The 14,429-nt window shown below is 44.4% G+C and overlaps 1 protein-coding gene across 8 annotated transcripts in view; it reads left to right on the top strand.

Annotated features, from left to right (window-relative positions):
• The first annotated feature begins 842 nt into the window (after positions 1-842).
• Positions 843-14,429, top strand: part of TMEM63C (transmembrane protein 63C) — a 109,498-nt gene continuing 95,911 nt past the window's right edge. For 3 of the 8 annotated variants that reach the window (XM_070754237.1, XM_070754213.1, XM_070754208.1), the window contains exon 1: positions 1,138-1,376. The gene's annotated coding sequence lies outside the window, so the exon portion shown is untranslated. Of the gene's footprint in view, positions 1,377-14,429 lie in introns of all 8 variants that reach the window. The other 5 variants (XM_070754246.1, XM_070754218.1, XM_070754240.1 and 2 more) reach the window with 4 other exon arrangements.

Here is a 14,429-nt window from a genome sequence, read left to right as displayed (position 1 = left end):
ATGTTTATTTCTTCCTGGGGGCGGTGTAACAGAAAATAATTGAGAAATACTGACTTAGCCCAACCATCAGTAAAGAGATTTAAGAAAAGCATTGTTTCTCTTTTAAGCTTGAAAAGAGAAAATGAATGAGACCAAAGTGATCTGCTGTGCCTTAACACAATTTTTTTTTAATTTAACTAGAAATCCAGAACAGAAACAGGCATAGAAAAATTTCCTTCCCCTTCTCTATATCTCGCCCTATTTGTCCTAGCAGCCAAACAAGTTCAGGTGCACATAGATGATGCGATTCCCATCACTAACCACGTTTCTCTGAGTCATGGCTCGCTCAGTCCATTTTTGTTTAAGGATCACGTGATTAGCCCAGACCACAAAGGAATCCCACAATTTATCAGAGGGCTTCAAACTTGGCAGAGCTTTAAGACTTGTGGACTTAAAGTTGCCAAGTTTGAAGACCTCTGACTTAGATGCTGGCTAGATTGGTGTCTCCTAGCTAAAGCTGGGATCTTCAGATGGCGAGGCCTTATTTTAATTTTTTTTCCAGTAGCTTCTTTGAAACTTTACTATAAACCTGGGCGAGGCAAAGTTGGCTTTCTATGACACGTGGACTTCAACTCCCAGAATTCCTGAGCTAACAGGATTGGCTCAGGAATTCTGGGAGATGAAGTCCGCATGTCACAGAAGAGCCAACCTTGCCTACCCCCGCTATAAACAGGTTTGCGGGGGAGAAGAGCTGCTCGCCATCTCTCTCTCTTTTTCCCTCTGACCGAGTTGATAATTTGGGGACGGTCCCTTCCCCGGCCATTCTGTGAAGAGGCGAGGGAAGTCAGCGGCTCCTGTTTTCTGCTGCAGTGTTGCGGAAGGGAGGGGCGGAGGCGGACCGAGAAGGTCCCTCTTTGGACGGCTTCGCTCAGGGAGGGAATGTTTGCTTCGCCCTGGGAAAGTTCGACCTCTTTGTGACCTAAAGCTGAGGCGACTCCGAACAAACTGCTGAGGGCAAGCGAGCCCTATGGGCGGCGGTCCCCGCACGCCGGAGAAAGCCAAGCAGCCCAGGTGGGTGGGGCGGCGGGAGGACGGAAGGGCCCCCCTCCCCTTTCGAGGCGGCGCGGGGCTGGGAATTTGCAGACGCTCCCTTGGCTTGGCCGAGTTGGGTTTGTTGTGGTGCCGCCACGGTGTGCTTTCTCAGCCCGGCCGCCCAGCGGACGTGGGAGCTCCTCGCGAGAGGCGTAGCCGGCGGAGGGGCCGCTGGCCTGGAAAGGGCGCCGCCCGCGAGGGGTTAAAAAAAGTGTCCCGTCAATTGGAAAAGACGGTCCCCTTGGTGGCCGTGGTTGGATGATGGAGCGAAGCCCCGAGAGCTGAGCTGCGCTCTTGCAAATCAGGTAGGGAAGCCTGTCTTTTCCTTCCCACCGGCTGCGTGTCGGGGGCAGCTAATAGCAGAATCCCTGCCTCTCTGAGAATGAGGAGCAGCGCTTGAGATCCTCGGAGGGGTTTGGAGAAGTGGGAAGAGAATGCCTTGCTCGCCAACTATGTTTCTGAGGGGTGGGTGGGTGGGTGGCTCGGGAGTCGGGATTCTCCTTCCCTAGTCAAAAAAGATATCGTTTCGCCTTCCTTGTAGCATATATAGAAGGCCTGCAGGGGAGGGCCTTCTCTGTGGCTGCCCTGACTCTATGGAACGAACTACCCACCCCCTCCCATGTTCATACTGCTCCCACCCTGCTGGCCTTCCACAAGGCCACAAAGACCTGGCTTTGCCGGCGGGGGGGGGGGGGGATGAATTTTACATCTTGAGAAAATATTATTTTACTGAAAGGAGTAGTAGATGCTTGGAACAAACTTCCAGCAGACGTGGTAGATAAATCCACAGTAACTGAATTTAAACATACCTGGGATAAACATATCCATCCTAAGATAAAATACAGAAAATAGTATAAGGGCAGACTAGATGGACCATGAGGTCTTTTTCTGCGGTCAATCTTCTATGTTTCTATCTTTCATGACCAAACTTTATGAATGGTGTGCATGCATAAGATTTGACTGTTTTTTATATAAATGGGTTTTAGCACAGGGTTAGTTTTAGAGATTATATTTGACTTCTTTTTTATTGCTTGTATCTTTTGTATTGTATCATTATTTTGTAAGCTGCCCTGTGTCCTTTGGGCTTGGGCGGCATAGAAGTCAAACAAACAAACAAACAAACAACATAGAAACATAGAAGACTGGCGGCAGAAAAAGACCTCATGATCCATCTAGTCTGCCCTTATACTATTTTTTGTATTTTATCTTAGGATGGATATATGTTTATCCCAGGCATGTTTAAATTCAATTACAATACTATGGATTTACCAACCACGTCTGCTGGAAGTTTGTTCCAAGCATCTACTACTCTTTCAGTAAAATAATATTTTCTCATGTTGCTTTTGATCTTTCCCCCAACTAACTTCAGATTGTGTCCCCTTGTTCTTGTGTTCACTTTTCTATTAAAAACACTTCCCTCCTGAACCTTATTTAACCCTTTGACATATTTAAATGTTTCGATCATGTCCCCCCTTTTCCTTCTGTCCTCCAGACTATACAGATTGAGTTCATTAAGTCTTTCCTGATACGTTTTATGCTTAAGACCTTCCACCATTCTTGTAGCCCATCTTTGGACCCGTTCAATTTTGTCAATATCTTTTTGTAGGTGAGATAGCACTTAGACTTATATGCCGCTTCATAGTGCTTTTACAGCCCTCTCTAAGCGGTTTACAGAATCAGCATCTCACCTACAACAATCTGGGTCCTCATTTTACCCACCTCAGAAGGATGGAAGGCTGAGTCAACTTTAGGCCTGCTGAGATTTGAACTGGTGAAGTACAGCCAGCAGGCAGGAGAAGCAGCTTGCGGTACTGTACTCTAACCACAGCACCTTCCCACTCCTCTCTCAGTTATCCTGAAAGCAAGATACAGTAAGTTTAGGTGAAGGTAGAGGCCTCAATCATTATGGAGTCAGTTGGTCACTGTAAGTCAGAGAGAGCAAGCTGGGAGGTCCCCTTTGGCTAGCCTGCCCCGAAATAAATAAACATACAACCCCCCAGCCCCCAATTGAACAGAAGGGACCTTGCTTGTTGTTGCCCTACTTTGGTTCTTTGGAAGGCAACATGTCTGTCTGGGCAGAGTTGGAAACAGGAATGTTGGGCCCTTGGGTTGGGCCAGTGCAGCTCCAGGTGAAAATAACTCCCAACATAAAAGTGGGAACAATGTGCTGCATTTGCTTAAAAGAATATTTGCAAGGTGCCTAATGTCCATTGGTCCCTGAGTTACTTCTGATAAAAGACAGAATTTTTTTTGCAGGTTAGGTTCCAGGTGAAATAACTCCAACACAAAAGTGGGATCAATGTATTGCTTTAAAAAAAAAAAAAAGAATACGGTGTTTCCTTGATGTTCGCAGGAGATGCGTTCCGAGACCGCCTGCGAAAGTTGAATTTCCGCGAACTAGAGATGTGGAAGTAAATACACTATTTTTGGCTATGAACAGTATCACAAGCCTTCCCTTAACACTTTAAACCCCTAAATTGCAATTTCCCATTCCCTTAGCAATCATTTAGATTATTACTCACCATGTTTCTTTATTAAAGTTTATTTTAAAAAAATATTTATTAAAGGTGGACGAACATTTGGTGATGACATGATGTCATCGGGTGGGAAAAACCGTGGCATAGAGGAAAAACACTGCAAAGTATTTTTTTTAATTAATATTTTTGAAAAACCGTGGTATAGACTTTTCGCGAAGTTTTAACCCGTGAAAATCGAGGGAACACTGTATTTGCATAGTGCTTAACATCCATTGGTCCCTGAGATACTTTTAATAAAAGACAGGGTTTTTTTGCAGGTTAGGTTCCAGGTAAAATAACTGCGAACACAAAAATGGGAGCAATGCATTGCATTAAAAAAAATATTTGCATGGTGCTTAACATCCATTGGTCCCTGAGGTACTTCTGATAAAAGACAGAGGTTTTTTGCAGGTTAGGTGGGGAGTTGTATAAAGTGACACTTTCCAAATGACAATAAAGTCCTTTTTTGCCACTAAATATTTGTATGCATGGTTTCAGATTTATCTACAATTGCTAAATCTGAAACTTTGTTGCGCCTTCCCTATGCTATACCTTGACTCCCTCTTAGGGTACATTTATGATTAAAAATGGTACCTTTGAATAAGCTGAGTGTATTTTTATCATTTTTGGCAGCCAGACCAGATATAAGAGACGTGGTGGCATAATGGTTAGAATGCAGCATCGCAGGCTATTTCTGCTGACTGCCAGGGGTTCGATCCTCACCAGGTTCAAGGTTGATTCAGCTTCTATCCTTCCAAAGTTTTGGGTTATTCGGGGATATGGCTGGAACAAAATCCAAATGGGATAAATGGAGCAAGGGAGGTGCACATTTGCCCTTTTCCCCCCTCCAGGGCTCTTAGTGTAACATAGGCCACCAGGCTGTTTTCATCACAGCCTTTCCATCCTCCCACTTTTCTCAGCTGCTGCCACTGCCAGTGTCCCAGTGGCTCTTTCCCATCACTTCTCCTCCCTTCCCAGTCTTCCCAGCAACATCATTTCCCCTTTTCCTCTCAAAATTCATCATGTTATAAGCATCCCTGTGGAAATACATCTTAGAAAAATTGTAGGCCCTTTCTATCAGCCACCGTGGCTTTGCTGATTCAGAAATACCACCTGCACAGCTTCTCTCCTCAGTCATAAGTACCAGAAACATTTAAAACACACCCGTTCCTGTCCTTTAGGGCAGTGTTTCCCAACCTTGGCAACTTGAAGATACTTGGACTTCAACTCCCAGAATTCCCCAGCCAGCGAATGCTGGCTGGGGAATTCTGGGAGTTGAAGTCCATAGAAACATAGAAGTCTGACGGCAGAAAAAGACCTCATGGTCCATCTAGTCTGCCCTTATACTATTTTTTGTATTTTATCTTAGGATGGATATATGTTTATCCCAGGCATGTTTAAATTCAGTTACTGTGGATTTATCTATCACGTCTGCTGGAAGTTTGTTCCAAGGATCTACTACTCTTTCAGTAAAATAATATTTTCTCACTGATATCTTCAAGTTGCCAAGGTCCAGATATCTTCAAGTTGCCAAGGTTGGGAAACACTGCTTTAGGGATTCCCAGGAAGGGAAAAAGAAAGAGATTCCAGCGTACTCACAGTTGTCCTAAGATGTCAGCTTATACTTTTAACTCTGGGGCCTCAGATAAAAAAGAATTATTTTTTTTCAGTGCCGCAACCCAGTGATCTTTCCTTTTACTCAGCAAGAAGCTGCAAGACTGGTGCTGCGAGGGTCTTTTGTGTGATGCTTTCAAAGGAAAGGAGAGTGGCTATTAGCTGCAGGAGAAGTGTGAAGGGAAACCTTAAGTGCCTGGCAAGCTGTGCATCGTGGGATAGGGAGTGCACAGTTACCCAGCCAGCAGCATTGCTCTGCTTCTAAATGATACCATGGCAACTTCACTGATGGTAATATACAGTAGATGGCATTTCTGGCCTGATGACAGACAAATTGGGTGAGGGTGTGAGATCGCACGGAAAGAGTGGCAGAGGATTCTGCTGTTGACTGGGAGTGGTGCTCATTTTAATTGCAATTCTTCAACTGCAAGCACAGTTTTTCTGTTCTTTCTTTGCTGACATATTTTTTCAGGCTTGTGGGAGTAGGTCAGCTGCTGTACTCTTTAACCTGGCTTTCACTTTAAATATAGTTGGCTGTTTTCCTCCCTTCCCCTGCATAGCCGTGGTGGCGCAGCAGGTAGAGTGCTGTACTGCAGGCCACTGAAGCTGACTTGTAGCTCTGTAGGTCAGCGGTTCAAATCTCACCACTGGCTCAAGGTTGACTCAGCCTTCCATCCTTCGGGGGGGGGGGGTAAAATGAGGACCTGGATTGTGGGGGCAATATGCTGGCTCTGTTAAAAAGTGCTATTGCTAACATGTTGTAAGCCGCCCTGAGTCTAAGGAGAAGGGCAGCATAAAAATCGAATAAATAAATAAATAGTCCAGAATTTTTCCCTCCTTTGCCATAATCATCAGGTGCATAACAAGTTGTTACGCCAGCAATAAGTGCCCAACTTCTGACAATCTGAATAGGCATTAATAGTGTGATTTGACTGCAGGAAAAAATAATAATAAAATGTGCTTTTGGACTGTATCACTGGGAGTATACTTTGACATCAGAGAACCTTCTAGGGCAGTGATGGCGAACCTATGGCTGGGGGGCCACAGGTGGCACATGGAGCCATATCTGCTGGCATGGGAGCCGTTGCCCTAGCTCAGCTCCAACGTGCATGTGCATGCTGGCCAGCTGATTTTTGGCTCACACAGAGGCTCTGAGAGAGCTTCTGGCGGATGGGGGAGGGCATTTTTACCTTCCCCTGGCTCCAGGGAAGCCTTTGGAACCTGGGGAGGGAGAAACACGAGTCCCCTGGGTCCATCAGAAGTTGGGAAAGGGGCCATTTCTGGCCTCCAGGGGGTGGGGAAAGCTGTTTTCACCCTCCCCAGGCATTGAATTATGGGTATGGACACTCGCTCATGCACGATAAGACATGCGCATGCTCTTTCGGCACCAGAGGAAAAAAAACTTTGCCATCACTGCTCTAGGGCTATTGTGTCTGGTGCTGTATTGTGCACCTGAGTATCCTGTTCAAACAGGGTTCAAGTGAATTAGGAATGGGCTTAGAGAAGAACAAGGATGATTAATTGGACAGGAAATTATCCTCTATAGCAGGGGTCCCCAAACTTGGCAACTTTAAGACTTGTGGACTTCAACTCCCAGAATTCTCCAGCAAGTGGAACCATCCAAGTACTATCTCCAAATATTAATGTTAAATAGGAAAAAAGCAAATTCTATTCAGAAACGGACAAGTACAGATAAGGAGACATTAGCTTAATCCAGAAAAAGAGGAAAGGATGAGAAATAACTCAAGACCACTCTGCTTTTATTCTTTTTGATATAAAAGGGGGTGGGAAAAAACCTCTGGTTTTTGAGATTTTTTTAATACTGTACTACAATAAAGTGCCAGCATTCCTTGCTGTGTTGTCTCCTGACCAAGCCTACCTTGAAAGTCTGACATCTCCAGATATGTTTGGGCTGTAACTCCCATCATGCTCAGATACAACATGTTGATAATTATGAAGTTCATAACAGCCGGAAACCAATACACACTAGAGAAGGTTGTCCTAAGAATTCAATTATGAAAAGGAAACCTAATCCAATCCTTTTAATTTATGAATCAATCATGGTTTTAGAAATGCATTCAGTGTTGGACCTTGCTGGAAGTTGTTTCTAGTTGATTAAAAAACAATTCTGGCATTCCAGATACAATGTTATAATATGCCAGTGTTTGACCATAATAAAGATTTGGTTTGTTGGTTTCATTTTGTTTCATTTTGCCTGATTTTAATTTAAATTAATTTATTAGACTTTTAAGCTGCCCAACTCCTTGCGGACTCTGAGCAGCGTATAGTAATTATTTTAATTTAATATATAACAATATAACAACATGATAAAATAGTAACAATGTAAAACAATTAAAAACCCCAAAGTAAACAATCATTCAACAAACATTCATATTTCTTGGGCTGGAGCTAGTTGGTCTTGCTCAACGTAGTTTTGCATTTATATTTGTATTTTGTATTATATTTGTATTTTGTAGTTGTAGAAAGCTTGTTCTGTGACTTTGGAAGCTGCTATCTGTCATCATGGATCTGGCCTATTAGAGGTAGGACAACAATTATTAAAAGGGATAAGTGATTATGGAAATGTGGCAGGGTTTAAAATTAATAAGCAGAAAACCAAAATTATAACCAAAAATATGAGATACTGTATGGACAAAATCAAAAATTAGAAAAAAAATTAGGAATTCAAATTGTTAAGAAAGTCAAATATTTAGGGATATTATTAACAGCTAAATGTAGTACAATTAAAGATGATAACTACCTCGCATTAGTAAAGAGGACTGAAGAACAACTTGTAAAATGGAACAAACTTCACATTTCCTTAATTGGAGGAATCACATCTATTAAATGTTAATACCACCCAAATTTCTGTTGTTGTTTTTTCATCATGGGTCTGGATGGACCAATGGACAAAATCAGTATCAGATCGGTTTTTTTATATAAAAATTGTTATCATTAGTTTGTTTAGACTGGAAGTACATCTGATAGTCCAATGAGAGGATTTTATCCTGGATGCTAGTTTTATTTTATTTTGTTTTATTAATATCCTGCCTTTCTTTTGGGAACTTAACCATGGTAACCCTGCAAAGTAGATTGGACTGTAGAACGTGTGGGGCCTGAAGATCCCTAGTGAACTTCCGTGGCTGGGATGGATTTCAGCTGAGTCTTCAAGATCCTAGTCAACATCTTAACCCATTCATTACGTTTGCTCTCTTTTAATTACTGATTTATTGTTAAGCTAGCCCAAAATTTCTGTTCCTGAGCAAAACAGTTGTTCAGTGAATTTTGCCTCATTTTATTACCTTTTTTGCCCCTGTTCTTAAGTGAATCACTGCAGGTGATAAATTAGTAACACGATTGTTAAGTGAATCTGGCTTTTCCCGTTGACTTTGCTGGGTCAGAAAGTCGCAAAAAGAGGATGGACGTGAGCTCCAGGACACTGCAGCCATCAAAAACATGAGGCCGTTGCCAAGTATTTGAATTTTGATCATGTGACCCTGGAGAGGCTGCAATGGTTGTAATTGTGAAAAATGGCCATGTCACTTTTTTCCATGTAACTTTGAATGGTCATTAAGTCAGTATTGGGTTGCTACCGGTACAGATAAGGATGCCACACCGGTAGTTGCACTGCATATGTATCTTCTGTTTTCCTGCATGCGTGTGTGTGTGTCCCAGCGTGTTTTTGCTTCTGCGCAAAAATGTTGCGAGGGGACATGTATGCACGTGAGATTTTGGTAATTTTTTGCTTTTGCACATGCAAAAATCACCAAAATCTTGTCTGCGGGTGTTGTGGTTGGCTCCAGGCCAGCTCCTGCAGCTGGGGATTTTGATGTGGAACAGTGTGGATGCTGTCAAAGTCCCTAGTGAAGGCAATGTCTTCAACAGGGGCTAAGTGCAACCCAGCCGTGTGGGGTCACTCACGAACGCGAATCCTAGAAAGAAAGCTTTGGACACATTGTTCCTCTCTGGGTGAAGTGACATGGTGTAGAGCCATGTACCCCTTTTTATTTAGGAACATAAGGAAATGGGGTATAATTACATATACATGTCAAATGATACATCCAACAACACAACTTCAAACGTATCTTTTGAGTTCTTCCTTTTCCCCTAGATATCAAGAAACAATTTCCTAGAAACTTCCTAAGAGCAGATGTTTCTCACACCTAATTTCTTTGAAGTCTTCTTCCTCATCTTGCTAATCTTCCCTAATCACCCTGTCTTGCTGTTGTATGCTTCAGGCAATGGAAATTCCCCCCTTTGATCCTATAACGTCCTGTCCGGAGTGGTGAAAACTTTGTTTATTGTGAGATGTTTTATTTGAGCCCTTTTGTTTCCCTGTAGTAATTGCCAGGAATGCAGATTAGGCAGGTTAGTGCCCTTCCTTGTCCTGGGTTATAGAATCAGGGTGAGTAGAGTATTCTTATGCTAGAGGTCCAGATTTATAATTATAATTATAATCCTATTCTAACATTTTATGCTATACTGCAACAGAACAGTGAAGCTGAATCGCCTGTGTTGCCTCACGAGATTTTGCAAAGCAAAGCTGCGCGTACAGTGTACTGGTAGCAGGAGGAATGAGAATCTTCCCCTGCACTAAGTGGACTGTTGTATGTCGAGGACTACTTATTTTTATAAGTGATCACTCTTATACGAAGTCTGATTATATGGGTTTCAAAGACAAATAAAAAAATATGTTAGCTGAAGTGGGAAGAAGAAACTTCTTCCTTTGGATGTAGCTGGGATTTTGAAACAAACATACTTAACTTGGAAGTGTAAATATTGGGTTGTTGAAATAGATTTCTTATATGTGTAGATTAAAACGTGCTTGATAAATTGGCATTTCCTTTCTTCTCAAAGGTTTAGCAATAGCACTTATTATACCGCTTCACGGTGCTTTTACAGCCCTCTCTAAGCGATTTGCAGAGTCAGCATATTGGCCCCACACAAACTGGGTCCCCAGTTTACCGACCTTGAAAGGATGGAAGCAGGGGTGGGTTTCAGATTGTGTTACTGCCAGTTCACTCGAGTATGTGCAGAAGCAAAAAACAAGATGGCGGTGCCTATGACAGCGCTGAAAAAACTGGCTCAGGGGTGTGGCAGGCCCAGGTCACTGATGGTTAGAGTGACCCTGGCTGCCAAATTACTACCTATTCTATAGATCCGGTCCGAACTAGTAGGAACCCACTTGAGGCTGAGTCAATCTTGAGCCTGTGGGACTCGAACTGCTGAACTGCTGGCACCCGGCACTCAGTAGAAGTAGCCTGCAGTACTGCAATCTAACCACTGCGCCGCCATGGTTCTTAGCATCCAATCTTAAGAATTGATCTGGGTGGGTAGGTGGAGACTCGCGCTGCTTTCTTGACTGACTCTCCAACAGCCGATAGGCACAAGTAATGTGGGAGCATTTTACTCCTGATATAGAGTAGTAATCTTGACTCATTAAAGCAATGAGGACATCTAAGAATCCGCATTATTTGGATAATTTTACAACAGAAAAACTTAGCAAATGCCAAGACCCCCTTTGAGCTTGTAGGTTCGGGCTTTCCTGACCCCCCTCCCCGCCTCAGGATAGCATACAGTATATGCTCAGCAAATAAATGGGTTTGTTTGGATAAAAACCAGCTTTTCTGGATCAGATGAAAGGCTCTCCTGATCCATCAGTCAGAGACTGATAGCAAGACACATGTTGCCTTTGTCTTTACTTTTATCACTAGCAGTATTTTAACTACAGAAAGACTCTGAGCAATTGAGTGCAATAAGGCTGGTTACTTAAACTTCCTTACAACGTAAATGAAGAAATATGTGCCCAGTGGTGGTCTTTTCTCACTAGCAGCAAGGTTATCCTTTGTGTATTAGGTTTCCTACAGAATATGTGCCCAGAGATTTTGCATGTGACTTTTGGGCCAAATTTGATGTGGCCATAAGAAGAGTAAGAGATGGAATGGCACATAGAGCAGTAGTGTCAAATACCAATGAAGATAGACAGACAGGCAGACAGACAGATAGAAAGATATACAGTGATCCCCCGATCATTGCGAGGGTTCCGTTCCAGGACCCCTAGCAATGATCGGGTTTTCGCGAAGTAGCGCTGCGGAAGTAAAAACACCGCTAGCAGCGCTAGCGAGGAGCCGAAGATTGGGGTTTCCCCGCCGCCCACGCAAACTCCTCGCTGCTGCTGCGCCCGCCGCTTGTCCACCGCCTGCCTGCCCGCGCGCCCGCCCTTCGCCCGGCCACCCGCCGTTCGCTCGCTGCTCACCCGGCCACCCGGGTTCGTTTGGCTTCGGGACATGCCAGCGGCGACGTTTTAAAACAGCCGCGCGGCTTCCCAACTGAGTCCCGAAGTCAAAGGCGAACTTCCGCGTTTGGCTTCGGGACTCAGTTGGGAAGCCGCGCGGCTGTTTTAAAACGTCGCCGCCGGCATGTCCCGAAGCCAAACGAACCCGGGTGGCCGGGCGAGCAGCGAGCGAACGGCGGGTGGCCGGGCGAAGGGCGGGCGAACGGCGGGCGAGCAGCGAGCAAACGGCGGGTGGCCGGGCGAAGGGCGGGCGATCAGCGAGCGAACGGCGGGTGGCCGGGCGAAGGGCGAGCAGTGAGCGAATGGCGGGTGGCCGGGCGAAGGGCGGGCGAGCAGCGAATGAACGGCGGGTGGCCGGGCGAAGGGCGGGCGAGCGGCGAACGGCGGGCGAGCGGGTGCTGGGGGGGCTTCTCGCCCTCCCGCCAGCAAGAGGAGACCCAGGGAAGCCGCCCAGCAGCTGATCTGCCCGGCGCCATCTACGCATGCGTGCCCATAGAAAAAAAACGGCGCGCATGCGCAGATGGTGTTTTTACTTCCGGGTTGCAAAATCGCCATATAGCCGTTTCGCAATGATCGGGGTCGCAATACCCGGGGGATCACTGTATACATAATCTCTGGTTGGCTTTACTCATACAGCTAAGAAAATGTTAATTAAATAATTTTAAATAAACAATCCACAATTAAATTAATATGGCATTATTGATGATTGATAGAAGCAAAAATACTGTATGTTGCCTTCTGTCACACAGTAAGATATTGAAATTCTCTGGCTGAAATTTCTGATTTGTCCTCAACATGTCCTGTCTACCCCTTTGACACCAGGAAGCAGAAACAAGCAGCGTGTTCCTCCTACATGCCTGCATGGTCATCATATGCTGGTATAGCATCTGTGCACAAGGCAAGGTAGTGCCCTAGCAGGCTTTGGGCTCCATCCAGAAGCACCATTAATTTTTTATTTTTTTTGCTCTGGTGGGCTGTTCAGGTGAACTCAGTGGTTGTTCAAACCTGTAGTTTGAAACTACAGGTTTCAAACCCCTGTCATACAGTATGTCACAGAAGTGAGTACACCCCCCCACACATTTTGTAAATATTTAAGTATATCTTTTCATGTGACAACACTGAAGAAATGACACTCGGCTACAATGTAAAGTGGTGAGTATGCAGCTTGTATAACAGTGTAAATGTGCTGTCTCCTCAAAACAGCGCAACGCACAACGATTAATGTATAAACTGCTACCCTGTTTCCCCAAAAATAAGTCACCCCCAAAAGTAAGACATAGGAGAGGTTTCGTAGAATTGCCTAATATAAGGCATCCCCCAAAAGTAAGACATAGGAGACATTTCATTTCGCAGCATTCCTGAACAGAACATATATAACAAATATTTGAAGAAAGTATAATTGTTGTACATGGAAATAATGGTACGGTAGTAGTAAGAAATTCTTGATAGGATTCACAGTTTGTCTAGTTATGCTGGTTTGTGATGACAACTAGTGTTGGGCGAATCGAACTTGCAAACTTTTTTAAAAGTTTGGGTAAAGTTCAGGTTCGGCGTTCGAACACCGCGAAGCTCCGCTGCCCGGGAGGAGAGTGGGGAATCCCATTGTGGGATTCCCCACCTCCTTTTGCTTGTGGCGCTGCAAATCCCACGATGGGGCGGGGCTTTGACATCACAGAGACTACTTCCTGGCCGGCTGAAACGGGGAGGAAGGAGTCTCCATGACGTCAAAGCCCCGCCCACAGAATCCCATCATGGGATTTCCCACCTCCTTTTGCTTGCAGCGCTGCTGTGGCATCCTTTTCTGTAAAAATAAAAGGAAGCAAAAGGAGATGGGGAATTCCCCACCTATTTGTTTGCTTTTACAGAAAAGGATGCCGTAGCAGCTTGCTGCTGTTCGGGTTTGGGTTTGGTGAACTCACCCAAACTTCACGGCAAAGTTTGGGTGAGTTCTCTGAACCCGAACTTCATTGGGTTCGCCCAATGCTAATGACAACTACTGTACAGTATATAATAAATGTTCATTTTTTTTGTTCAGCAATAAATGTGAATTCTTCTTCATTGAAAAAAAATAAGACATCCCCTGAAAATAAGACATAGCACATCTTTGAGAGCAAAAATTAATATAAGACCCTGTTTTATTTTCAGGGAAACAGGGTAGCAACGAAAGTCATCACGGAGGAGTGGAAGAGGACTCCAGTGGCAACCTATGAAGCTCTGGGGAACTCTATGCCCAAGAGGGTTAAGGCAGTGCTGGAAAATAAGGGTGGCCACGCAAAATATTGACACCTTGGGCCCCATTTGGACATTATCACATAGGGGTGTACTCACTTTTGCTGCCAGCAGTTCAGACATTAATGGTTGTTTTGAGGAGACAGCACATTTACACTGTTATACAAGCTGTATACTCAACACTTTACATTGTAGCCAAGAGTTATTTCTTCAATGTTGTCACGTGAAAAGAGATACAGTACTTAAATATTTACAAAATGTGAGGTGGTGTATTCACTTCTGTGACGTACTGTAGATGGTACCCTATAATCCAGGGGTGGGCAATTAATCTTGCCATGGGGCCACATGAGAAATTGGGATGGTTTTAGAGGGCCGGACTAATATTATTATCTCAGTTCTACCCAATAATGTATATACTGTACTATTTATATGCAGTATATACAGTCACTGCACTGGAGTGTTTGCGTGGTTTCTGTGCTCGGCCGCTCTTGGTAGGAGGTCGGGATCTGCTCCAGTACAAGGATAAAAGAGCTCACCGCGTCTGCCGGGACTCCTCCGGTTCCTGCTTTCCTCATAATTCATGAGGACCGGTCACAGACAGTGGGCGGGCCGGATGCCCCTTGCCCGGGTCTGCTATAATCTATCTACTCAATGTAGATAGGTCAGTTGATGGCCCTAATCTCACTATCTTATTTGGATCCAAT

This window comes from Erythrolamprus reginae, chromosome 1 (genome assembly GCF_031021105.1).
Source record: "Erythrolamprus reginae isolate rEryReg1 chromosome 1, rEryReg1.hap1, whole genome shotgun sequence".
Taxonomy (NCBI): Eukaryota; Metazoa; Chordata; class Lepidosauria; order Squamata; family Dipsadidae; genus Erythrolamprus; species Erythrolamprus reginae.
Note: the sequence above shows the minus strand (reverse complement) of the source record. Positions and strands in the feature narration are given on the sequence as shown.